Raw genomic sequence first — 27,947 nt, forward strand, 5'->3', positions numbered from 1 at the left:
AGAAATGGTAAACAATCTCATGCAAAGTATGGTTAAGAACAATCTCTTCAGTTGTACTTACCCTACATTTCACATAACAGTGTGAGCAAAGGTTTTGGGCTTCCCAGAAAGATGCTAATATGCTAGATCAAGTCCATCTGACAGTTACCAAGACAGCTGGGGGGCTGGAGCATGCAACATACAAACAGACTGAAGGAACCGAGTTCTTCAGTCTTAAGAAGGGAAGGCTATGGATGGATATTACAGTAGTATACAAACAAGCAATGGGAAGTTGTAGAGCAGACAAAATCAGCCTCTCCTCAGTGGTGCTCAATGAAAAGTTGCAAACAAGTTTTGACAAAAGATATTCCAATTAAATTTTCAGGAATAAAATATTCACTGTGGACATGACTGGTCACAGGTTGCCCAGAAAGGCCATTTAACCTCCACCCTTGGAGATTTTCAAAACCTACCTAGAGAAAGACCTGAGCAACCTGCTTAAGCTTGGAAGTTCTCTCTGTGAGGCTGACCTTGCTTTGTGGACCATATGACCTCTAGAGACCTGCTCCTACCAAACTTGTTTTGTGGTTTTATTAATATGAAGTCAGGATTAGACCCAGCTGACACAACGTCAGAAGCCGTAAAATCATACATACTCTACACAGCCTAAAATGAAGAATCCCGACATTTTTTTTCTGCAACCAAATATCTACAAACTTTGTGACAAAACATGTGTCTCATCCCCCCTCTAGTGGCAGGTACACATAGGACAACTCACTGTTAAAACTAGTTTGTAAACTAGTGGCAAGTACCTGAGGAGTGAAAGATGCTTATCACACACGTGGATATCAGTACGTTCTGATATCATGGAATTGCTGGGGTTTGCTTTCAACTCGTTTTGAAAAACAAACAAACAAAAACTGAGAAAAAGGCACATTACATATATTCCTAGCATTTAAGATCTCCCAATGTCCCTAAAGCCACCTTAAGTATGCTTTTTTTCTGACATTGAGCTCTTTTTCTTCAATTTTCAAATGCTATTTGCATGTTCTATATTTATGTATATATGCAAATGCACACACGTATATATGATTATCTCTTAGTGTATGTGCATCATTTTAGTGGTTGTATATATATTTACATTTATGTGCACATTTTCTTAGTGGACTAAGCTGATAAAGCATTTCCAAGAGCTTTTTATTCAGACAAGGCTGCCTAAAGTCATCTTTTACATCCATAAATCAATAAAATTGTCTAAGTTTGAAATATACATATGTATTATAATTACTAGTTATGAATTATGTCAAAGAAGTTCACGTATTCAGATCAAAGTTTATCATAAATGTGGTTTAATGTACTTCAACTTAAAAAGAAAAATTAAAAAAAAAATCTTAAAAAGAAAATATAAAGAAAAATAACAAAATCAACATTAAACTCTGCTTACAAAAAGTAAGAATACTATACATATATTTACTTACACAGCTAGTATGCACTATGTACATCAAATAGTAAAGGAAATATAGAAACACATATGATGGTAATTGTGGCAATATGATTCATACAACCAAAATAAAAAAAAAAAAAAAAAAGAAGTCAAAAAATAAAGAAGTCAAAGTGAAGACTATTTTAAATAGTCTTCAGAAAAAAAAATAAATAAAAATGCATGTTTAGCTACTGGTTGGAAAGAAGTGAACTTTGACATACATGAGGCACCCTGAGAATATTTTCAAAGTATTTTAATGAACTAAATCATTAAATTTCATAGAAAATTACTGACATTACTGAGGCAAAGTTGCAAGAAGTGCACACTTTAACCATACTTTCAGCTATGGTAAGAGACAACCAACATTCTCAAACTGCTTGACCTCTAATGTACCAAAACCGTCTTAGTTTGCTATAGACAGACAATATTTGATGAATATCGAAGATGTACCCGAACAGCAACAGTAAGACAGCACCTACCATAAAGGATATCAGATACCAGTTCCTCCCTTGATAAGCCAAACAAGCTTTTGTGCAGCTCTCCTGTACATGTAAAGTGATATACAGCCTGCAGCTATCAGAAAAAAATAGCACATGCAGAAGCTTAACAAGAATTTCCACATGGGTTTCCTAGCCACGTTCTTGTGTATTCACAACTGGGCAATTTTAATTTAGATACCAGTTTGTCAAATGGTTCTACATGTAATATTAGTTTTAAGCATCCAAAGATCTAACAACTTAAATGTGGCAAATCATCTGCTTAAAGTTAATGCGTGCCAGCTACGTGCAGAGTGGGGCCATGAACATCTCATTCGTTAACACAGAGAGACAACCTGTCATAATCAAGGGGACAGAAAACACTTGTTGCCAGAGCACAGAATGAAAAAAGCATCTTCAACAATCTGATAGTGCTGATAGCCCTATTATCCTACCTCTGACAGCTGCTATTAATATTTATTAGTACTAAAAAATGTTACCAGGCATTACACAGAAAACAGTGAATGCTGCAGCCAGTGTCCAGAAGTTATATCAATTCAAGTTACAACTCATACTACATAATGGCATTACAACAATAGGGTGAAAAAAAGGCTGCAGGTGGATACAATTTACAAAAGTAGACCTACTGGGCGGTGCATTTATCAGGTTACTTTTGAAACTATGTACATTAATCAATAGTTCTAAATGCTGCTAGATTATTTCCTCTCCAGAAACAGCAAAGCATGCCACTCTTGATCAATCAGACAGTGATGCTCAGTACATCCTCTACAATTCAGTCTTGCACACCTGAAAGAAACATGGAAATACAGCTTAAAGTGGTATCACTAATCTTTGAAGTTGCCATTCTGTCTAAGCAAGGCTCTGTTAACAGAAAATGGAGGGAAATAGACATCTCTACATACTCTAAATTATGAAAGTACTTTAGAATGGGAAGAGTCGCCCTCTGTGAATGTTCTTTTCTTACCATTATCTGCAGACTACTTAAACAACTAGCTTTGGCTAGACACCTAGATCTTAGCTCATGTTAAATAAAATCTCCACTTTTGTTTTCAAACTTCAGATTTAAATTTGGGTATTACACTAATCAAGATACAGCCAGTAAGCACTAGCTAAAAAAAGGATAAATAGACTATGCTAGGAGGTAAGCCTTTCCACAAGCATGTGGAGAGCTCCAAAGAAAAGCAAATGAATCAACCTTGCTTTAACAGCCATAGCAGCATGGCAGAACTCCAGTTACAGACACCGATGGAAATTTAGGAATGCCAATGCAGTGTTGGTGATTGCCAATGAAAGAGACACATTTTTTACACTCCTACAAGTTCCAGGAAAAATAATTGATTAGGGAAAAAAAATAAATCTGGTGAATAATTACTAATTTAAACAGAACAAAAATATATATTCACTAAACAACATAGTATCCTGAATACCATCAAGCCCCTCAGAAGATGTAATACCTAAAAGTCATTTTTCAGGTGTGCTGAAAAGAACACAGCAATCTTTAAGACAAAAAGTTTACGTAATGGGGCATACACTGAAGAGGCATATTATACAAAGAATCACTTCCTCTAACTTTTTGGTCTTTCATTTTTCTTCTAAAACAGCTCAATTTTCCTTATGTTTTACAGTTTCTGGATACAAAATGGAATAAAATGATTCAGACGATAATTGGCTGAGTCGCAGACTGCTAAATATTTGAGGATATGAAAACAGTTCTTTTTCATAAAGGATGATGGCCAATTTAAATACCATATTTTTAGGTTCTGAAATACCATTCCACATCCAGAGGAGGGCAACAAAGCTGGTAAAAGTGCTGGAAAACATGTCCTATGAGGAGAGGCTGAGGACACTTGTGTTGCCCAGTCTGGGGAAAAGGAGGCTGAGAGGTGACCTCGTGGCTCTCTGCAGCTTCCTGGGGAGGGGACACACAGAGAGAGGTGCCGGCCTCTGTTCCCTAGTGACTAATGTCAGTACACACAGAAACAGCACAAAGCTGTGCCTGAGGAAGTTCAAACTGGACATTAGGAAAAATTTGTTTACTGTGAAGGAGGTCAACACTGGAACAGGCTTCCTAGTGAGGTGGTTGATGCCCCATGCCTGTCAGTGTTCAAGAGTCATTTGGATAATGCCCTCAGTAATAGGCTTTAACTTTTGGTTAGCCCTGAAGAGATCAGGCAGTTGGATTGGATGATCTTTGTAGGTCCCTTCCAACTGAACTATTCTATTCTATTAAAAATAGCTAATTGAAAAACAACAACTTATGCTATTCCATGCACTGATCTTGACCTTTTTATTATGTAGTTCAAGATCTGCTTGGACATTGTCAGAGCAAGATATGCTTGCTATACCAACCCCTTGCAGATGGAATCTCTCTGGACTGTCACTGATTAGGCTAATAAGGATTCCACTGGATACTATTTATCAAGTCTTTCACAAAAGTGAGCTTGCCTGATACATTATGAAATACCGCATGTGGCGAATCAGTACTTTGCTCTAAAGTACTGTTTAGGAAATACAACTGAATAAGCAAGTCTAATTGTGAATTCACCCCACCAATTTGGGAGGTTTCAAGAATCCTAGAACGGCTTGGGTTGCAAGGGATCACCTAGTTTCAAACCCCTGCCATCGGCAGGGATGCCACCCATTAGATCAGGTTGCCCAGGGCCTTGTCCAACTTGGCCTTGAACTGTTGTGGGGTATCCACAACTTCTCTGGGCAAGAACACACCAGAAATATGTCTTCCCAAATGACTTACTGTTGAGCTTTGTCAGTTTAGGAATCCAGTGCAGAATTTAAGAAGTGACATGTCACTATCAGCATAATATTGTCCTGTAAATGAGCTGAACTAAAATGTGTTATCTGCAGTAAAAATGACTCAAAGGAAAAAGCAAAGAGCACAGCATGGAAAAGATAACTCACTTCCAAGTATGACTTAATGAACAAAAATACTGAAAAAAATATCCTTTTTAAGCAGTCAAATTTAAGATGATAAAAAAAAAAAAAAAGGAACTGGATTTCATTTCATGCTATTCCATACTGATGAATAATTCTCTGAGTTCCCCTTGTGGAAAAATGATAAAACTCTAATAAAATGATTCATAGTACTAAAATATTTTCCTTAGCAAACATCTTGTACATTAGTAGGACTTCTACAGAGGAATATGTTTTTTTTTGGAAGATTTATTATTGTGACATTATGGTAGGATGATCTGGATGCCTCAATGTATTTAATCACGTCATCGTGGAAGAAGTATTTTGTTCTTTCAAGAGGCAGACACACGTTTGAGGGCAGGCAATAGATCTTATATTCTGAAGCTGAAAAGATAGAGTCTGCACAGGCTCATGTTGTCTTGACAATGCACAATAAAATAGCAATAAGTGTGCACCATTAACCCCACACCAAGCAATACATGGCTGGCATAAGCAGTGGAAGAGGTCCACTTACTTATTGACTTGAAGGAGGCACTGCAAGAGCAATAGAAAACCATGCATGTGGGGAGGTAATTGAAGAAAGAAAGAAAAGAATCCACTCTAATATTTTTTACTGTAGCTGCTAGAGGTTCATTTACCAAGAAAAAAAAAAAAAGGAAAAAAAGAAAAATCTCTTCCTGTGACCAGTATCAATACACCTGCAAATAACTACAGAAAAAGCCATCCTGCTGAGCAAATTGCATATAAGGCATAAAGTGCACAAACTTCAAAATAAGGTTTTTGAAGATCGGATTCTCAAACTACTCCATGAGAGTATTTTATATTAAAGCTCATGAAACAGATAGGCTAAAAATACTGGTATAAATTATAATGTAATAATATTGGTCAGAACTGCAAAGGCAGTATAATTGAACATATGAACAATTACATATGATGTTTCAGTTTGGGTTACATCATCATAAAAAAAAAAGAGGTATCAGAAAGCCCAGCATGTGATAAATGTTATTACATGACACCTGAGGCAAATCAGAAGGCTTAATCACTTCATCGGTGAGCCCACCTCCAAGCCACTGGGTGACCTGGAAAGGAAATCCAGACACCAGCCACTAGCCAGAGTGTTTCACTGAAGCCAGCTGCTGCACTCCCAGCCCACTCTCACACTTAAAGACACAGTATATGAAACAGGATTGACATGGCAGACAATCACCTAACTGCAGGAACATCAGGCAACCTGAAAAAGGCGGGGAGCAGTTTTCCCTGAACGCCTTTCTAGCAGAGCTCAAGACTGAGGATCTGTGCAAGGAGTTGCAGAGACTGTAGTGGAGTGCAGTTCTGGAGGTTGGCAACCCAGTAAGAGCACAGCTTGTGTGCCAAGAATGAGAAGCAGGGTTGGGCAGGCAACACAGAGCTGGAGCTGGCGTAAGGTGGGAAAATATGGATTTGGTTGAAGAAGTAGAAATATAGAATAAGGGGGTGGGAACTTACAGCAGGAATAGAGAAGGTCCTATTTTGGATAGCTGTAGAGAATCCAGGAGGAAGCTGGGGCTCTTGAACACTTTACAGCATGACTTCAAGACCCAGAGATTTTGGCAACCCTTACTCTGTACTGACATTATACTTTTATACTGACATTATACTGACTTTAACATACTTTTCTCGCACTGTCACTAGGTCTTGCATTAAACTGTGCTCCTCCTGCCCACGCTGTTTCATATCCCACACCTCCTCCCAGCCTCACTACACTTAGAATATCTTTTGTATACAAACTAGGGAATATACTCTCAAGAGGCTTACTTACAGTAGCTTTCTATAATATCAACTAAAATTCAAAAACAAGTATGCAAATTCAAACTGTGAAAGTCTGAAGGAATCAGAATCCACAGGTATCCCTGAGAAATTTCTCTCATTATCCTCAAAGGTGGCAGAGAACCCCACCCTAAAGGAGAACTACATATTTGGTTGACTTCACTTTTTGCAGTGCATGTGCAGCACATGAGCCCAAATTCAGTACACAGACCTATCATACAATTTAATTAATTTCGATGGGATTTAAGTGAATATTGTTCATTAGTCTGTCATCTGTGCTTCTGGAATTACCCAGGTGTACCATGTGGTAAAAATGAAGCCTCAAATGCTAATATGCTAAAATGAGTGTTGCTATTACTGCTTATTGCTATTAAAATAAGTGCAACTTCACAGTGGTGACCTTCCCATACAGTTCAGAGAAACACAAGCTAAACCCCCAGTGTTCAGGCTTACTTTCTGTCTGTGAGGGGAGTAATGATTAAAACCCTTTTGAAGATCACCATCAAAGCCTATTTTGCTATTGATTTATACTGAATATTAATAATTAAACAGCTGGCATATTTCTCAGCTTCCTCTCATTGAGACCCAATAAAAGGTAATCTATTTATGTTCCACTCAAGATCTCTAGTGGTTCTTTACTACCTCAGTGTCCAGTAAATATTCACTAATCTTATTATGGGGCAAGATTAATTTTTCATTTGAATCAGTAGGAAGATGGCTTCTTTAGCTCCCAATAATAGCTGTTGGATCTGTAAAGTGGAAAGGAATCTGTCACTGCATGTAATGTGAAGAAACTAGCCAATCACTTAACAAGTTTTCTTTAAACGGGAGTTGGACCTGATTCATGAAAAAAAATGTGTATGTTCAGTGGGTGGTAACTTTAATGTAGTTCTTTTATGTATATAAGGGTTAGCCAGAGTGTCTGAATAAAAAAGGAAGCCAATCTGCTTTTATTCAGGCATAGCACCATGTGGGCTGGATGTGAAAAACAGAAATGGTATATTAAATGCAATTCAGAGAAGAGACTCATTTTCTTGTTAGTAGAAATTATGGCAATAGGAGCCCAGCTGAAATGTGTAACACAATGATATGAATCAGTGATGACTGCAAATGTGGGTCTTAGAACAAAACTTTTTTTTTTCTTTTTTTCCCTATAGTCGAGGATTTTTCTGTCATCTTCATGGAAAAGCTGTAAACACCTGTGATCTTCCACCTCCTCTCATGTTCCTCCTTCCTAATGTTGAAGAATTGTTAGGATCCTTATCATTCAAGGATGTGCAATAAATGTGACATTAAAAACAAACCATGTTTGATTTCAATGGTATGCTCCTTCTTCAGCCTGTACGTCCCAATTTATCCCCATTTTGGGGACAGAACACCAGGGGACCAATTGCTGTAGAAAATTCATGTACTTTTCCTAGATGAAATTTACATTTGTAACTCACTACACTTCTCATAAAAGGAGCAGCTGTTTAAAACTGAAAATCAAACCACTAGTGTCTGCCAGATTAAAAAAAAAAAAAAAAAAAGCAATTTACGTTACATTTAAAGTTCATGGGGGTTACTGAATTTTGTTAGAAAGGGTCCAGTATGAAGCACCTTTGTTATTAAAAATCCATTGCTGCAAAGGAAAGAATCCTGTCACAAGGACAAGATTTCAGAACAGCTTCCTGATAATTTTGATAATTTTGTAATTGGATTTTTTTTTTCTTTCAAAAAGTGACCTGTTGATCCTTTTTACTGGAGCAACAGTCCCAGCCATGAATTTTAAGGTCACAAACAGAAACCACTTGTGGGGAGACAGTGATGGACTGCAGCATACTCAGGCTAGTAATAATCCAAGAGTGATATTCAGCACCATAATTTCATCCGGCCACATTAAGATGGGATGTATCCTCGCTTTTCCAGTGGCTAGAAAAGGCACCCAGGCGGTAGCTCAAACTAGATTCCCAGTTGTCAAACTGCTGAATAATCTAAATCAAACAGGGAAATGAATCTCATTTGCAATTACTAACAGCACTGAATTCATAGCTAAACATGCTCCACCACAGGCTTTTCAAGAGCCATATTTTCTACTCACAATTTATTTACTTGGGGTCTCCAGCCTGCGCTGAAACTCATAATGTCCACAGCTGTCACCTGACATGATTGATTAATGTTAGCTTACACCTACCTGCATTGACAGCACCCCCATATTGTACAGAAGTGTAGCTGGGAAATTCAGGAGAGTTGTCAAAATGGTAAAACAGTTAAATTAATCCAGTAACCCTTGGGTAAAGCTCAATTTTGAGGAAAGTCTGAAGTTGTTAACCTTGATTTTATTCATCCAGTATTTGCATTAAGATATGTAGGTTCTTTTAACACCCTAAATTAGCAATTGAACCAAGACAAGCCATACAATTCCTACACAGGTACAATAAAAATGTAGCAAACTGAAGCAAAGCTACTACCAAGTTATAGAGTGTTTATATTGGACTGAAACTATTTCAAGTTTCTATGCTTCCTAGGCTTATTACTTCACAATAATTTTGCCTAGGGCCATTAGGCATGCCTTCTTCCCCATAATAGGCTGATTTATCATGTCACACAGGGGTCTTAACAGGATTCACGACTCTACCGCCAATCACTGGAATTCTGGTAAGCAGAAATATAGGTGATAAATAATAACTATAACATGGGATTTGAGACCTATAAAGCAATACACAATATTTTACTTCCAAATCAGCAAATTCCTCTTCTCCATTTTCACATGCTGAAAACCATACTGTTAAAAGCTTTTGATCAAATCAGCTGTCATGGGTTATTTAAAAAACAAACAAACAAACAAACAACAAACCAAACCCAATAAACCAAACCAACCAAAACAACAATAACAACAACACAAACACCAAAGAGGATGCTCTGTTTCATCAATAACCTTAGCAGCTCCCTTGAAAGAATCCTGTTGAAATACAGCTTTTCTGGGAAGCAGGGTCATGGAAGAGGCAACTTTCCTCCTGACCCCCATAAATCTCTCCCTCCCCCAACATTTATGCAGGCCAGAGGCAATTATGGCTATTTACATGGAAAGCCAATGGTTACGCATCATCTCTCAGTTTCTATGGCAGCACAGCTCCTGCAATACACACCTCCAGGCTCACCAGAATCCCTACATACAGTTAAGCCATTCCCTTAACAGTGAATTTCCTCCCAGAATGTGCCAGGCAATGTGAATTAATGCTGACCCCATCACTGGCAGAGGGAATTCTGAGGTACTGGGGTGAGGCTCTCTGAATGAATAGCAGTGGTCACCCCTGCTGCCTCCTGGCCTCCCTCCTGCCTCATTCTGATGCCCTCACCAAGACCACAGAGGCTCTGCCAGGCAAGTGGCAGGAAGAGAAAATCATGCCAAAGAGCACACTCTCCTTTTATGTCCTGCCATTTTCTCCTCCTTGGAGAGAACTGAAAAATCCATCACCCGGAAAATTAAGACGGAAAAGACTGAAATCACTTCTGCCTTCACTGTTGTTAAGCTTATGCAATAGAAACATTTCCTAGATAATGGGATTTGTCAGCATCAGTTGAAAAAAATGCCTACTGCGTGATAATATTAAGAAGCCAACTATCCCTATAAACAGGAAGTGGCTGACATTATTTTTTCAGTTAATTCAATGCCTGAAGCAAAGCTATATATTATTGTTAACTATACAGATAACTGGAGTGCTTATACCAAGTTTACTTAAATTTTACATTGCAATTAAAGTGTCTGCTTTACATATACACGTGTTTAATTTTTTCAGTGCTGTCTTACCCTGTTCCTTGGCAGAATTTTAATATTTTTATGTTGTTACTGGAACACCCAATTGCAGCCAATAAAAGGGAATATACTCTCTAAGTGTATCAGAATGTATCCTGTATGTTAAATGTATTAATGGATTACTTCAGCTAAAAGTCCAATGGGAAGTCTATTTTTATAAGGTGAAAAAAACACACACACACACACACACAAAGGATAAGAATAGTCCTCACCAAAATTTAAAATTTTCTTTATGCAAGTTAAGTATCCCATCATTATATGACAGTTTTCCTTTCTGATGCTGACAGAACCTTGGATTGGCAGGAAACTTGGAAGTTTTGATTAACAACCTACTGGAGCTCTTGGCAACGTGCCTGAGTGTTTCAGATTACTGCTGCTATAGAAACTCCCCTGGGTGACTGCACTGCTTTTCTTTTTCCTTCCATTTCTAAAATGTTGATCCTCAATGGTGTTTTTTATTTTTATTTTTTTGGTCCTTTTGCAGTTTGCTCCACTTAGTAGCAACTACTGCATTACTGCTTTACCCTTGCTTAGTGAAGAGCACCGCTACACAAACAGCTATCATTACAGATAACAGGCATCATAAAAGAGTTTGCCATATGCCTTGTCAGCTGTCCAAATTGATGACACAATTCCTTTACAGCAGTCTGTGTAGTTCTTAGGAGATATATACGTGTTGGGAAGTAGCAATTCATTAGCATTTCTTTAAGTGTAATGCTAGTTAACATAATTTTAAAGACTGATTAAATATGAGCTCAATATTAGCTTAATTTTAAATTACTATTTAAAAATTGTAATAATTTTAAATTACTATTTAAAAATTGTAATTCTGACTTATCCAAGAGAGAACATGTACTGGCTAGAAAATCACACAAAAATAGTTTATTTACACAAGACATTCCCTTCTTTCAGTTCACTTTTTCAGTGCTTGCGCTTTCCCCCCTGTCTCAGGATAATACAAATGACAGCAACATGGGGAATGGTCTCTCTCCTTTTCCAGAATCACTGACAGTCTTGAGTAGGAGCAGAAGGACCAAATGCACTTTCCATTGCTACCCAACTAAATGGAAAAAAATTACAAAATTTTGAAATGGTGTAGCGTGCAGTGCCATACTGCTGTCCTACCAGGGTGCCTTACATAGTTCATGCCAGCTACACCAAAAGGCTATCCTCACTACCAAAATGACTGTATCTTCTGCACACATCCATCCTCACACTCACAGCTGCAACCATTGTTTCAAGAAGCCTTGGGTGTAGCAAGCATGGATACGTACACCGTGCCCAGTCCATGGGCCCTCACCTCTAAAAGAAGAAGGCAGCTGCTGCTAGGCTAATCCCTGCAGTTCATTCCTAGCGCCCTGCCTGCCAGAGACCGTTTGGAAAGGGAACAAGCTGCATGCTGGAGAAGCTGTTTCAGCAGAGACGGAGTATTTCTTGGCATCTTACTTGTGAACATATGGAGAAAGTCTGACCTGACCTGGCATAGCAGGGTTGCATGACCTCTATGTGAATAGATCAGTGGAAGATCCACCACCATCAGGATAGTTCATTCAGCTCACAACTTGCTCTGAGGGCTCCCAGGATAAAAGGGCTACCAGAAGACTACTGCAGGTGGAATTAACTGTCCTAAATTGAGGGTAGGTGAGACGCTGAGCACCTTGTCCACAGTGCAAGGCCAACATGTACAGCTGGCTGATGTGGCAATAAACAAACCCTTTGAGATGGACAAGTCACATTGGTACAAGAAAATCTTTTCTTGGGAGACTTTTCATTAACTGGACAGCTGCCCAGCCTGTATGGGCTCAAAGCAGGTAAACAGCTGAGCAACTTCTGCTCTCAAGAAAGTCAATGAAAGCAGCCTCCAGAGGGTTGAGTAACATCTTGCAAATGGGTTCATAGCAAGTGAATGACTTTAAAAATAAAGCTACATAAAATGCACTTTTTTGCACTTTTCTTTCAAAGCAATGCCATCAGAGACTGGATTACCTTGAGTCTCAGCTGTTTGGAAAACTGGTTACTTTTCATCTTGTCCTCCAGAATTTAAAATTAGCACATAAAAAGCAAGACTCTAGGATCACAGTTTTCAAAAGAGACTTCTAAATATTGCTGTAGCTTCTGATATCCATTTCATATCTGCTCAAACTTGCTGAGAGCCTGAAGCAGAAACTGAGACACAGATAAGTGTAAATCATCTCTACTATGTACAGACAGTATCCAAGCTAAACCCAAAACAGAAATTGATTTTGTTATCTACTTCACTGATCAAAGCTTACAAACTGTATCATTAAGGTCCTTATCAGTTGCTAGAGTTATAACAAGACAGAAGATTTACTGTTATGATTGTAACTCTGGTAAACATACAAATAATCAAAACTTATCTTAAAATGAGAAACTACAGAATTGTTCTCAAGCAAGTTAAGACAAAAATAAGAGCCAGAATTGTTTCAGCAATAAAAATAAAATAAAATAAAGCAAAATTACACACCCATACAATTCTAACTAAGGAGATGCCTCCTATACTACGTAGTCCTGTTGGAAATCCAATTTATTGCTTTCTTGTCCTTTCACTAGTACACACAGAACCATGTAAATTGGCAACAATCTGTGTCCAAGTGTCCGTCTCAAAGCAAGTCCAACTGAGTTCTGCCTACCTCCAAGGAGGCTTCCATAGCCTTTCTAGACATATGCTCCAGTCATTTTACCCTTGGTAATTTTTTCCCCCTACTTAGTCTTAATTTCCCGTGTTTCACTTTGTTCTGGGGCTTCTGGTCCTTTCAGTACACACCTCTGAGAAGAATTTGAGAAGAATGCCCTTGATAGTTGAAGACAGCAATAAGACTTCCCATCAACCATCTTTTTTATGTCGAACAAACCTGTTTTTCCCAGCCTCACCTTATACATTCTCATATATACTCCAGCTCCCCCGGTAGCCCTCTGTTGGACTTGGTCCAGCATATCGGTGCTTTTCCTTTTCTGGGGAGCCCCAAACTGTTCATGGTTCTCCCAGCGTGGTCTCAAAAGTGCCAAATAAAGGGGAACGACCTGCTGGCTACACTTGCTAACACTGGCTGGGACAGGACTGCCTGCCTTTCTTGCAAGTGCATGCTGCTGACATGCACAAGTGATTGTCCATGAGTACCTTCAACACCTACAAAGTTGCTTGCTAGCCAGCTGGCTTCCCAGTCTGTGCACAATGTTCTCTCCCCAGATGCAGGACTCTGCATTTAATTCTGCAATAAAACAAGGGGTAGCATTTACAGTCTTTGCGTGGAAACTGGGTTACTTCAGCCTCTTCCATACCGCTCAACTTTGAAGGAATAGCAGCATTACATATTGCCATGTATTCTTTTACAGTATGGGGTGTATGGGGAAGGGAGGGGCGGTAATGACTGGATAAAACTAGGTACCTTTACTGCAATGAATAATAAAAAATCTAGAAGAAAGGTTCCAAACCTCAAATATATAATATAAAACAAAGCTATACAGTATAGTAAAATAGTATAAAGAAATATGCATTACTACTGAAATATCCCACTGTGTTGTATTTACAGCCTGTACATTTAAAAAGGCAGCCAATGTAACTCCTAGCATCAGTACTTTCCAGGAAGAAAAGATTGAATTTTTAAAATGTTCAGGAAGAAAACATTGAAATTTATTTTCATGAAGGAAAAAGGAATAGCCATCAAGAGTGGATTCAGACAGCCATTGGAGCCTTGGAGTCTATTTTTCTGCCTTCTCATTTCTAGTGCCCGAATAATATCACAGCTCAATTCTTCTGAAGCAGAAAAAAATGGGAAAATTCATCTCAGGATTGCTCACATTCCTTCCATTGCAGCTGAGGTGTATCATTTTCACAAATGGGAAGAAAATGTACAGTATCAGCACATCAGGACCTAAACATGCCATTATCCCACAGCATCCGCAACACATCTGATGGTCAAGAGGAGTGACAAGTAAGAATCAGCTGCTGCACTACCATCTTTCATTGCAAAGAATCAGTCCTTCCCAATGCTCAAATCAAACTATATATGTGAGACTAGAAGGTACTAAAGAAATGGGGAGAGATAACATTATAGTGAGTAATGGACTAGAAAGAGAAATAGTCCAATATTCAGAAGTTATATAGGAAATTCATGAGACAATTGACCACTAGATATTAACACCTCCAGAAGGGAACAGGAGATGGTGTCCTCCTCTTTCTCTTTCACATATCTCATTAACCATTTCAAATGCTGTGGCTTGGCAGTGGTGTCTCTGCTCCTCATTTCCAGAGACACTGTACATCACTGAAACACTGTATTTACACATACTGCTGATAGAATAATGCCTCTCTGCTCCTCCTTGCAAGGGAACTGTGGCTACAGAATAGCAATTTACCTCTCCATTTTTCTCTTCCCTTTTTCCTTCTTTTCCTTCCACCCTCCAATCTGGTTATTTTTGGACTGCCAGTTGGGATTATTGCTCTTTTTCCCTGCTAAAATAAAAACAAACAACAGTTACACTTCAGATTCTGCGCTTAAACACGAGATCTGTCTCCAGCATTAAACAGTCACATTTTCTTGCCTGAGGTGCAATGCAATCTCCTATGACACCAACTAAAACAAGCCTTGCAAGTGAGGGAAAATTCTGCTTCTGGATTCAGATGCACAGTTTTCTAACTGCACTGGTAACTACCTACCCATGCAGACTGCTGCCCTGAGAACTCAGCAGGGGCTGACATTTGCCTAGTCTTAGAGTCTGAGAAATCAGTCTTTCTGAGGTGAACTACAACAGCTATTCAGAATACATACAGCCAAATTAGAATATCTGTATTCTAAAGCAGCCTTTCTGTTTGATACATCTTCTTAATTTCAGACCACCTTTAACTGCATTTTGCTTTTTTTTCCAAACTCCTTAAAGCTTACTACTTGTAAGTGCTATATTTGTAAGGAACTTAGCCCCTACAAAATACTATACGATGTAGTAGTGTGTCTCACCTCTAAATTTTAGTCTGAAGGATTGAAAATGTGACTTTTGCAGGAGGCAAAGCAAAAGACGTCCCCCCTCCACAGTCTCATATTGTCACACATGAAGGCCCAGATGAAATCAGACTCAAGGTTTCTTAATGTAGGTAATATCAGACATTCCCCAAATTAAAGAGAGATATGAAAAAAGTGTTATTCAAATGCTCATTTCCCCTTCTTATTTTTTCTTCATCAAAGTGCTCTCAACTATAAAAGATTTCCAGTATGTTAAAAAAAATCCATTTTATTTTGTAAAATTCAATATGGCAAAGAGCTAACAGGAATTGAAAGGAGACGAGACTAAGTATTACAATGAAAATCATTGCTTTCCTACTCTAGAGAATAAGGCAATTTGTATATACATAATTTTTCCTACTTTTCCATACGCTGATTATAAAGGGATAAATGGGGTGGAGTCCTGAGCTGTCCAAGATACCAACCTGGCTTTCCTTCTGCAAGGCAGAGCCACATTGAACTTCCAGAAATGATATGGGCAACTACCTGACAAAAATACTTTTTATTTTCAGGATGGTAGGTGAAATGCAACCAACATACAATAGATTTTCAGCAGAGCAAGGCTCAAAGGTATTGTGGGAATGAGAACTGCTTAAGAAGATGGTGGAGAAGACAAATGTCCTTACAATACTGGGAGAAAAAAAAAAGCTTTCAAACTCCATGAAGCAGAGTAATGACCACTTCATCTTTCCGAAAGGGATTCTGTTAATAAAGCACTTGACTCAGAAACTTAGAAAAGGCATCTTTCAAGATATAGCAGTCTAAATTTCATGCATAAAAATTATCCAGTCACAGCAGGGTCTCTACACAATCTGTTTGTGACTACTTTCTGATAGAACGTAGCTACAACGCCATTGGCTCAAAGGAGACAAGTTTTAGACTGGCAGCTGCTAACCTGAAAAATATCTACAATGTTCATGGAAACAGTTATATTTCAAACCAACATAATCACCTCATGTAAATGAATAACAGGATGTGATCTATATTGTTAGACTTAAAATTTCTCCTGGAAAATAAATGCCATTCTATGTACATAGCTGTTAATGAGCACTCAGTAAGGGGACTGATTACGAAGGAATTCTCACTATTTTAAAGACTTTAAGCACCACATTTAAAACAATAACCTTTAGGAATACATGTAACTCCTTTCCACAGGTGTTTTGTGGGCCCTGCCATGTACTATTACAGCCTTACCGTATGCATGCATAATTTTAGCAACTAGAGTTTGACACATAACTTTGCATAAATTAATGTTTGTAGATTCTGACATGTTCTAAAACCTTTTTGTTGCTCAATTTATTTATTCCTGGCATAAGATTACCAACCACTTGTGCTTACATTACAGTGAACTCTACAGCCATATTACACTGAAGAATTCAGTCCAACTATCTGACTAAGTACCTAACACAGTATTCCAGTTTGATGTAAGTGTAAATGTCATTTCTGTGTTCTCCAGCTGTGCTTCCAGAGGGTCAGTTAAATAAAAGATCATACAGACTTTATCATACTTGAAGTTTATGAAAACTTTTTAACTGCGTTTGAACTAACATAAGATCTTTCATTTGTAGGTTTATAAGACTGGTATCCCGATTTGGATATCCTGAGCATATCTGAAGCTTAGCAAAGGTGATTCCTTTCAACTTAACTGCTGCTATCAGAAAATGAACGTAATATTTATAACCAGAACTGAAGGTGTGCCTGTATCACACAATGAGCCAGTTATCTGCAATCTGAGTCAGAAGTCCACATGACACCACGCAGGTCCACTGCACATGCAATGGTTGAAGTCTCTGGAAGCTGCATGGTTGTCCTGGTAGGACTTCTTTGCTCAGGTACCTTGTTGCACAGAAGAAGTTATGTCTCACCAGTTCCTTCCGTTCATGATGGTGCAACCATCTGCTCCATCACTGTTTATAACTCTATTACACAAAGTTTCATTGGTTAGCCTCTTGTTCTTCTCCCACTTTCTTAGGGCTAATAATGTATTGTTTATTTTATTACATTATTTTGTCAATAATAGAGTGATAGGAAAGGGAGTAATGGTTTTAAAATAAACAAGTGTAGATTTAGATTAGATATAAGAAAGAAATTCTTCAAATGGTGTTGAGGCACTGGCGTAGGCTGCCCAGAGAAGCTGTGGATGCCCCATCCCTGGAGGTGTTCAAGGCCAGGTTGGATGGGGTTTAGAGCAACCTGGTCTAGTGGGAGGTGTCCCTGCCTATGGCAGGGGGCCTGGAATTAGGTGATCTTTAAGTCCCTTCCAACCCAAACCATTATGTGATTCTATGATTCTAGGATTGTAAGGAGCAAAAAGGCAATGTATATATCCATCGCTGTTATATTGCAATTAAGTGCCCAAATTTAGGAATTGGAAAAAAATCAAAAGCAAATGTGAAGCTTATTAAGTCTAATAAATAATTAAAACTCCCCAAAATAACTTCAGAGAGGTTAGTAAGTCAACTCTGAAAAGGTATGGGATACCATCCTGCTGCTTCTGTAAGCTTACTGTGCCCTCTGTTGATCATTACAATATTCTTTACAACTATGTGGGGACACATTCTTTCCTAAGGACATGTGTCCTTTTCAGGACAGTTTGCAGCTAGCCAGCCAACAAAACACAGCTGCACAGGTAAAGACCTTGTGGTTACAGTGCCCTTTCCCTACTTTATGCTGAGCTTGGAAGAAATGCACAGTGAATATTGCAACAGCTTACAGAAAGAAAATGACTGTTAAAACATCTCAATACTTCCCTGAAAACCTGCATTCTTTCTCTTTAACTACAGAATTGCTACATGATACCAAATTAGAGCAAAGAAAATCAACCAGCCTTTCTCATATACAGGATGCCCTGGACAAGACTTTTAGTTTAATTTTTCAAGTGGTCAGAACTCGGTACACCATGGAATTAGTGGACGTAGTACTTTGACTACACAATGCTGAATGATTTGGAATAAAATGGACCTATAAATTCATTTACACATGCACTCCAATATTATTATAGACATAGAAATACTAGTGGAATATAATTTTTATGCCTCAGATCCATAGATATAAATATGATGTTTGCTTATCTGCATTGAAATGGCCATAACTGATACTGCATTTTTTTTCCCCACTAAAAGTATTCTGGAAGGAAGAGAGGGATCTGAACATCTTTCCAAGGTGTATTCTCACACTTGCTGAGTTTATCTGAGGAAGTAAAGAAGGTGAGAATTTTACTCCCTGATACTACACAGTCGGACACACAATTTGTTCTGAGAGTGTTTGAAAATGTTAAAGATTGAAGCGTATCACTTTCTAAAAGTATTTATAGAATTTCATTTGTTACATAACAGTTTTGGCCAATTTTTCCAAAAGCTCAAAGTAGTGCCACCAAACTTTAATTTCTGTCACATTCTTTCATATAGCCCAATTTGTTCAAGCTTAACTACTGCTACTTATGCTACACTTCTTATTCACCTTCCTATCAGAAACTCTGCTGGTTGTAGTCCTGAGACACAAACAGTATTGACTGATATGTGACAGATAAGTCCATCAATACATTATTAAAAAAAATAATACAAAAGCCTTAAAACCTTCACTGCTGTTCTTAAACATCTGACTGGTGGAAGGGTAGAACAGACTATTATTATGCTCATGTTGACATTTTGCATTTTGTGTAAATCCTAAGTTGACTGTATACAAATAATTTTTTTTTTTTATGCTGTTGAAAATGGATTTATTTGCTCTCATCCAGAGCTACAACTCCCTTTTGGATGCCTTTGCATGCAAAATGTCTTTCTACTGATCTCTTGCATACATGTCTTGCCACTTGGTAGACTGTTTCTGCACTTCAAGGCTTAGTGTTTTGCTACATCTTCTATAGTTTCCAGTTGTGAACTTTACATTTATGCTGTAGGGTGTATTTGCTCCAGCTGCTTTTACATGAACATCTCTTTTGTCTTTCTTGTATCAGTATTCTCTGAGACTGTCTTCTGTCTAATGCTGTCATCCTGAAGACATTTATTTGCAGTTACTTGAATGCCCAAATTTGCTATAGTTTCTTCTGAGTCCAATTTACTCTGTGCAGATTATAAAAAGGTGCTTCTTTTGTCAATGTGCTTTTCTGTCTCTTGTCAGTTTTTAAGAGTTGGATGTCAATTCATATCTTTTCAAATATTAACAAACACAATTTTTTTCTTTCTCCCTATAATTCTTTCAGACGTAATATTCTTTTTGCCTATAAAAGTGCATTAAAATGTTTTCATCACTTTGCTAAGAAGACATCTTTCATAATGTAGTTAGTGAGTTCCTTCCTCTAGAAATTCCTTGTTTTGTCTTTCTCATGACTGCAACACCAGAAACCCTACTGCCACCCCAAACCAAACAAACACAAACAAGATGACGGAAACACTTCCGCTATCTCGAAAACCTTGTACTCTGCTGCTGTACATGCAAGGATAAAAAGTTTCTTTCAAAAATAATAAAAAAGCCAATTTTAGAAAAGACTTACTTTTCCTCAAGCGACAGTTTATTGAACTAGACCCGTCAAAGACTGAAGTGACAATAATGCACACAGTAACTACATTCCCACAGTACAGTTGTGCATTTATTCAAAAGGACTTTGAAATGAGAGAGCAGAGATCTGAACACATAAATTGTCTGATAAAAAGCACAGGAGTAAAGTATCCATTTTTAGAATTACATATTCTAGATCAAAAGTTGCATAGGATTTAGAATATATGCCATACTACTATGGTGGCAAAACCACAATTCTTTCTGCATCTGACTACCTTCACAGTGAAATTTAGTTCAACCATGTACTTCTACGAACTAATAACTAACTTCAAAATTTTCAAGTTTTTTCACATTTTATATTTAAATAGGAATTTGTACACAAACAATGGCTACATTACTAATGCAGCATTAAGAGCCCCATGCAGATACCAACAGATCAGAACTATTTGTGCAATTTTCTCCCAGTACCAAGAGGTTTAAGGACAAACTGACCCTAATTCCATCTAAATAACGCTAAACACATATTAAAAAAAACAAACACAATTTGGAACCCTGAAGAGCTTACAAAATCACGGCTACAACTTTCACAGTGAAAATGAATGCATTATTCCCAAGTCCACAGTTGATAGCTTAGTTTTGAGAAGTATATAACAGTGTCTTCAAGAAAACCATCTCCGCATTACATTAGCAGTTTGATCAATATGTATTCCAAACTACATTATGTCACTTTAACCTAGAGAGAAATACCAGCCCTTTGGACACAGAATCTGAGCACGCTGCTGTCCTAATACTGTGATTAATGCTGTGAGCTACACCCTGCCTAGCCTTCCTAATCTCTGGGCTTTCTAATTTATAGCAGAGATGGATATGCTATCAGTAGGGAATTATGAGGATTACTAGCTGTTTATCTCTCCTTTGCAGAGATACTTTCCTACTTATGGAATTACCATAAACCCTCCAAACCCTCCAGCTACAGTGCTACTACTGTACTTACCCAGAAGTCTAGCTACCCTATTGGGTGCAAAATGTTTTGGTAGCCAAATTCTTAGTAAATATTGGAGTCGATGGAGTTTTTTTTTTTTTTTTTTTTTTTTTTTTGGTAAATGATTTGAACACACTGTCAAGACCTGTCATGTAACTTCAGTGGTAATTTGTCTGCAGGTTATCTTTCACTCCCATGAAATCCAGTGCTGTGATCTTGTCTACACTAATTAGAGTTTAGCATTAAGGCTTGGAGGTTGCCCTCAAGCATCACCACAGGTTAAACCATTAAACACGTATGCCAAGTCATTTCTGTATTAGCAGCAAGTTACATAACCCATTGCAAAATATTAATTTTTGCAGTCACCAAGAATGTTACTAACTTTCCTACAATCTGAAAATTAAGGGTTTCCCCAGTGCTTTGATAAAACGTCTTTATGCTATCGGGTAGAAGTTTTGCAGGTAGGTGAAACTAATAAAAGATTTTGAAGGAGAATAGATACATTATTTTTCTTTATTTTCCTGAAGAAGGAAAAAAGAAAGGGATATTGTTACATTTGTTATTTCACTGACTTTTAAAACCTGAATCTTTATAAAACAACTTTGCTTATTTCAAAAGAAGTTTAAGAATGAGAACCATCTATAAGACAAATGTTAGTCCTTGTATAGAATACTTTTAATATTTACTAGTGGCTTCCAACCACACCTTTTAAACATGGACTGCATTTATAGTCAGAGTACTCAGTCAGGGCATCTCTATAACCAAAGTTTAATTGAGTGACCATTTCAGCACTAATATTCAGCTAATTTGTAACTACTTAACATTGCTTAGATACAAATTTTAACATAACCTTATACATAAGGGGTTCTTGCTGAACTCCTCAACATCTGCCATTCAGACAAAACCCTGTCCTTACTACTTTACCAGCCTGGTAAGTAGGAGACATTAAGAACAGTTAATTTAAACATTGCTGAGTCTCTAAGTCTATGCATCAGAATAGGTGCATGAATATTTTTAAACATAATAAAAAGATGTACAACACAGATACTTCCACAAATGAAGTCACAACATACTATCTTGGATTGTCATTGTACGGTCATGTATTTGTCTATGCTTACCTTACATTCAAAGACTGTAACAAAAGAAAAATGTTAAAATATAATTATTGGCTAAAATAAAAACTGTCTTATTGTCTACATTATCTTCAATAACTTTTGTTTCTTGTACCTACACACATAATTTATTTCATTATCTTAATACTAAATAAAACAAACAAATAATAATAATGATAAAAAAAACCCCACAAAATCCAAACTGCTTCATTCCTGAATTCCTTTCAGAACATTATAAAATGTCTCAACACAAAACCACACAGGTGTACTCATTCAGGTTTCTCCTTCATCTTGTAATAAGAAACAAAAATATAATTACCAAAATGGAGAACCACCACCTAGGAACTAGATGTTCTACCAGCACAGTCTAACTCACAATTGTGTGATCCCCATCATGCAAGCTTCTGCAGCTTTATGTCATTATCTAATCTCTGGCCAGATCCTCAGTGATTATAAAACATCAGAGAATCATTATATCTCTGTGCTTAGTTTTATTCCTACATTTTTTTTTTTTTTTTTTTTTTTTTTTTTAGCGTTTCCTCAGCCATCTGCTGCAGCACAGGTCCTCAGCTGCCTGTTAGGACAATCTTGGCTGGTGATGGTGAATTCCCTACCATCACAGTGGCTTTGTACAATGAAAATACTTTGATCTTGCCATACCTATGAACACCAATTTTTGTCTGTGAGGGAAGGAAATGATTTTGAATGAAGTAGCTTGGCTGAAGAGAAGGGTATCTATACGAAATTTAACAACATATATAGAGAGGAGGTCACATTAACTACCTAGTCCAGTCTCACACCCTGTGAAAACCTGCTAACAAAAGGGATACCATGGGTTAGCCAAGAATGTTTCATTGAGCTATATTAAGACTGTGCCTTGGTGTACTGTCATGTTCTATCAACAGAATGAAATCACCTTATTTTCTTCTGTCTTGGGTTTGTTTGGTTTGCTGGCAGGGCATGCTGAAACATGCCAGGTTATTTGGATTTATCAAGGCAGATTTGGCTAGATACATAGAGGCAAAATAGGGAAGCTTTCCAACATGTTCTTGAAATTTAATAGCACATTTACACAAGACATGAGGATTTTATTTAAAAATTAATTATTTAAATCAGAGTTGTATTTGATGAGATGTAGATAAGTATATTATTAATACAACTCACACATATTTCAAGCACACATTACCCTGGTCCCACTAAAATTGTTCTTGTCAGTTCTGATGTTTGTATTCCAACATTTATTTCCCGTATTCCCATCTCTGACAGTGTTACGAAGGCTTGTGCAGTTAAAGGGGATGTAGCACATGGTTAACTTACAACAGTGGTACTACCTTTAAATAGAATAGAATAGAATAGAATAGAATAGAATAGAATAGAATAGAATAGAATAGAACAGAACAGAACAGAACAGAACAGTTGTAAGGGACCTTCAAAGATCATCTAGTCCAACTGCATGTCCTGCTCATGGATAACCAAAAGTTAAAGCATATTATTGAGCCTGTTCCAGTGAATTTTTCCTAATGTCCAGTCTAAGAACCATTTAAAAATCTGTTGCAAATAAGAATGCATCTTGTGATATTTTTAAAATGATAAATTACTCCCTTAAATCCTTAGAATGTTAGAAATGACAATTATTCTACTGCACTAGAGAACTGAAAAAAAGAAAAAGAAAATATTTGATTTTTACATTTTTCTATTTAACAATTTCTACTGTTGTTGCTATTGCTCTAAATACTTGTAGATTAATTAAAGTTCATGTTTTTCATCAAAACTGAAGTGCTCTGTTTAACAATTAAGAGCCGCTACCTCTGTCTTCACTGCAATTAATTCATTATGGGAAAGTAATTCCCCTATATTTTCAAACCCTAAATAAGTGAAATAAATACTCATGAAAAAGAAAAACAAAGAGCTAAGTCTTACTGAGTAACAAAATGAGGACCCTGGTCTGGCAAGAATACAAGTTCTTGTGGTATGTACTTATGGTAAGCACTTATATGCTTAAAAGCAATATTCCATTATGAAAAATGACTGACATTACTAATTTTTTTCTCATTATTTGCACAAAATTGGAAATGAAGCACTGTCACTATAAAAGGAATTCAAAGAGACACCTTCTTATTACCCTCCTAGCCTATGTCACAGCACTGTCTATTTTATTTATTACTTCACTGAGCTGGGCTTCCCAAAACAAGTAAGCTGATAGAATTACTACCAAGCAGTTGCCAACATTATGATAAATATTATTACAAACTAGTGCTTCTCATAGAACACAGACATAAAACAGATTTTCTTTGATATGAGTTGCAAAATTGCCTCCTTGGCTCAGATGCTAGCCACTGCTTGAAGAACATTGCCTGGCTCTGAAGATAAAGTTTATTCACTGATCCTTCCTGGCTGAGTCCACCATATTCTTACCTCCATATTATCAAAGAATGTTGGCATTGAGGATGTCTTTCTAGAAAAATCTGCACTCTGCTAAACCACAATCATCCACACCTTATTCATGGCTATTACTTCATTTCCTCTCCCTTCCCTTCCCTGACACCCAGTCACTCTTCCTCCCCACTCCGTTTATGGGCTTCAGTTAAAAGTTTATAGACAGAAAATTACTTTAGAAATATTATACTTAAAATGAAGGATCCATTGGTGTAAAATATCACAAATTTGTGATAGGAAGGAAGTAAAGGAGTTGCATTTTCTCTTTGCAGAACTTCAAATCTTACAGATGGAAGTCGAAAACTGAAAACATAAAACAAAAAGACTATACTGTCTAGCAAGAGTGACATGTTGATTAAGGAAGAAAATATCATAAAAATAAACCATTCCTTGTTATAAAATATTCAGAACAGACAGGTTAAATGAGGTAAAAACTGTAATCAAAATTGTATCCATCAAGCTGGAAAGTTTGGCAAAGAAAACTAAAAGAGGAGTTCTCTTCTGGGGTGAGAATAATGCAACACTGAACACAGCAGCAGTGAGAAGATGAAAGCCTATTTAATGTAGATTATATAATGCTGTATAGTCAATCATAAAAGAGAGCTTTCTTAAAGTTAGAAGCATTAGTGTTAGTGGATGCATTCAGCTGAAGCAGAAAAACAAGCTCTTTGTTCCTCACAAGAGTTGCACAGTGGAGTCTGCAGTGGTACCCGCTTCTGTTGCCGTTTGGAAACAGAGATGAGTAAGAGTCTTGGCAGAAAATGGAAGAGGCACCTGCAAGAATAAGTCTAGAAAGCTTTTATTTTATTTGACCTCTCAGCTATGGTTGGTATCACTCACTAAGGTAATAAAGGTGAACAAACACATTCTTCCAAGCTGCTGTGCAGCTTTATCCTCACATTCAATCAAAATTTTTGTGCCATAGCCAAGTTGATTCCTTTACAGTAGAATTTTGCCTCAGAGCTATTTTTAATCAATAGAGAAAAAATCAATGGACTAGACTCAGAATGATAAAATATCAGATTTTTCTTGTGATACCACCTTCACGTATGGATGACACCTAGCAAGAACATCAGCCACTGATGAAGCTTGTGTTGAATTCATACTCAGTGCTTAGAAATCACCCACTATAAAGTCAGATTTACACTTTTAAGTCCAGAGACTTCATAAAATAAAATAAATGACTCTCAAAGCGATTTCCTTTTCTTTGCGAAAACATTACCAAATTTAATTCTTTTACATACATTAGTTATGCTAACAAAAGGCATCCTATATTTTTTTCATCTTACCATACGAAAAAAAAAACCAATACTATAAAGCATGCAAATGACATGTTGCAAGACAAGATGGCATGTACCACAGGGGCACACTGTGGGGTTCTGTGCTATTCATTCATGTTTCTGTAAAACTTAATTTATCTATTAGCAAATAAATAGGAACTGTTAATACTCAGGAGGCATTCACTCAGGAAGTTAGAGTGGCCTAGGTTTTTATAGTTCATTAATGAAGAGTGCATTTTACAATTCATCATCTTATGCAACAGCCTATACACTATGCTTTCTTGGGATGATAGAAGCTGCTTTATGCCACTGTAGCAGCAAAACAAAAACAAAAACAAACAAGCAAACAAACAAAAAAAACAGACCAAACCAAACCCAAAAAACTCAAATTCAATTATCCAGTTATTACAATTAAACAAAGACACACAAAACAAGAACAATGAATTGTCCCCTGTGCTCCTGTGTTCCTGGGGCTGGGGAATGCTTCCTGGGAACCACATACCCACAGACAGATTGTAGAGAATTCCATGTGCTCCTCTAAGGTGTCTTGTGGGATTTGGCAGATGTTCAGCATCTCAGAGTCCCAAGACTGAGAAACTCGCTCACCTTTGTTATCCTGCTGTCCACTCATAACATTAACAGCTAAATAAAGGCTGACTTGAAGATTCTTCTAATTTCCATAGAGCCTCAGCTTTGCACATCTGAAAAGATGTCCATTAACCAATATGAATATTTCAATAGCAGAGAAGCATACAGTTTTGCGTAAACATTAGGTGTTGAGTACCTTTGATACATGAAGAAATTTAAGGGGGAAAGAGTGTTGGAGTGTTTGTCCAAACTATTATTTCTCCAAATTCTCCTATAGTTTAGACAGGTAGATTTTACCACCTTTAACTTAGACAAGGTTTATTTAGAAACTGACAGCTTTACTGGATGTTTGTCAGAATTATACAATGAAAAAATACTTCAAAAAGGTCTTCTACAGACTCAGTAATACAAGATTTTTTTTTTTTTCCTGGCAAGTGCAGCAAATGTCTTAAATGAAGCAATGGTCTTTAATGACAAATAGACCAAATTTCCCATTCCATATAGCTATTTTACACCCTGTTATTCCTGAAAATACAAAAGGAAATCAGTAGCCACTCAAGCTTATCACTATTTACTGTTAAGAATAGGATGCATGTATGATATACATCTGCATATACAAAGGAAAAGACTGTAATTTTGTTGGACATGATAAATAGGTACTTCCCATAATAATTCTGTAGGACCGATTTATGCTGTCATGATCAATCTGGTCATTTTTTATTTTCTCCCTCTTTCTACATTTTGTTTTGGATGCTTTTTCTTCTGTGAGGTTAATTTGTTTAGCATTGCTAATTTCTAGTGAACATTACGTTAAAATATTTTAAAAAGCATTTACGAAAATGTGTAGAAATCATCTGAGATTAACTGCAACAGATGCTCAAATGCAATTCAGTTTTCTAGAATGGGTGCAATGTGCAATCTGAAAGAGCAATAAGGCTCTCTTCATATACTCTAATATATAGAAGAGGAGTTACAAATACGCACATTATTCAGAATGATCTGTCCCCTTCCCCCCTCCATCATAATTAATGATAATTTCATAACTCAACTTCAGATTCTTGAGATGGAATTCTAACAGCATGCAGGAATAATTATGAAGATGAGTCCCAGTAATACAGAAGTAGTATGGGTAGTCTAGATTTTAATTTTACATCCGTTTTCTGCACATCCTTATGTATGCTCAGTGCTTTCTCACTGTATTATTTGCTCTAGGACAACACTTCAGGCAGTGAAGTGGGCTACAGTGGAAACACTCATTATATAGTCCCAATATTCTTGGGAGTGCTGAAATATTCAGCACTGATTAGGGGAGTAAAACCACTGAAAAGGGAGTCAGTGTCAAAACAGAACTGCATCTTTCTGTTACACGAAATCCAGCAACCTCACTTGTGGTTAGTCCAGATGTCAATTATGCCACAAAATAGTAAAAAAGAAAAAAAAAGTTTGAAAGATTTGTCCATAAGAATATGTTATAAATTTCAGGTGTTATTACGTTAACAATAGAACTAATAATGAAGATGAAGCAAAAAATATCCTACCCTTTTT

The 27,947-nt window shown here is 37.1% G+C and overlaps 1 protein-coding gene across 8 annotated transcripts in view; it reads right to left on the bottom strand.

The window, feature by feature from the left end:
* Positions 1-27,947, bottom strand: part of DLGAP1 (DLG associated protein 1) — a 416,642-nt gene that overhangs the window by 291,772 nt on the left and 96,923 nt on the right. For 3 of the 8 annotated variants that reach the window (XM_083823961.1, XM_083823963.1, XM_083823960.1), the window contains exons 1-2: positions 14,867-14,963; positions 2,586-2,745 (exon numbers count right to left, since the gene is read on the bottom strand). The exons of 1 other annotated variant lie outside the window; for it this stretch is intronic. The gene's annotated coding sequence lies outside the window, so the exon portion shown is untranslated. Of the gene's footprint in view, positions 1-1,941; positions 2,036-2,585; positions 2,746-14,866; positions 14,964-27,947 lie in introns of those variants that run through there. 4 more of the 8 variants (XM_083823958.1, XM_083823965.1, XM_083823962.1 and 1 more) reach the window with 2 other exon arrangements.

The sequence above is a fragment of the Anser anser genome (assembly GCF_964211835.1).
Source record: "Anser anser genome assembly, chromosome: 2".
Lineage (NCBI taxonomy): Eukaryota > Metazoa > Chordata > Aves > Anseriformes > Anatidae > Anser > Anser anser.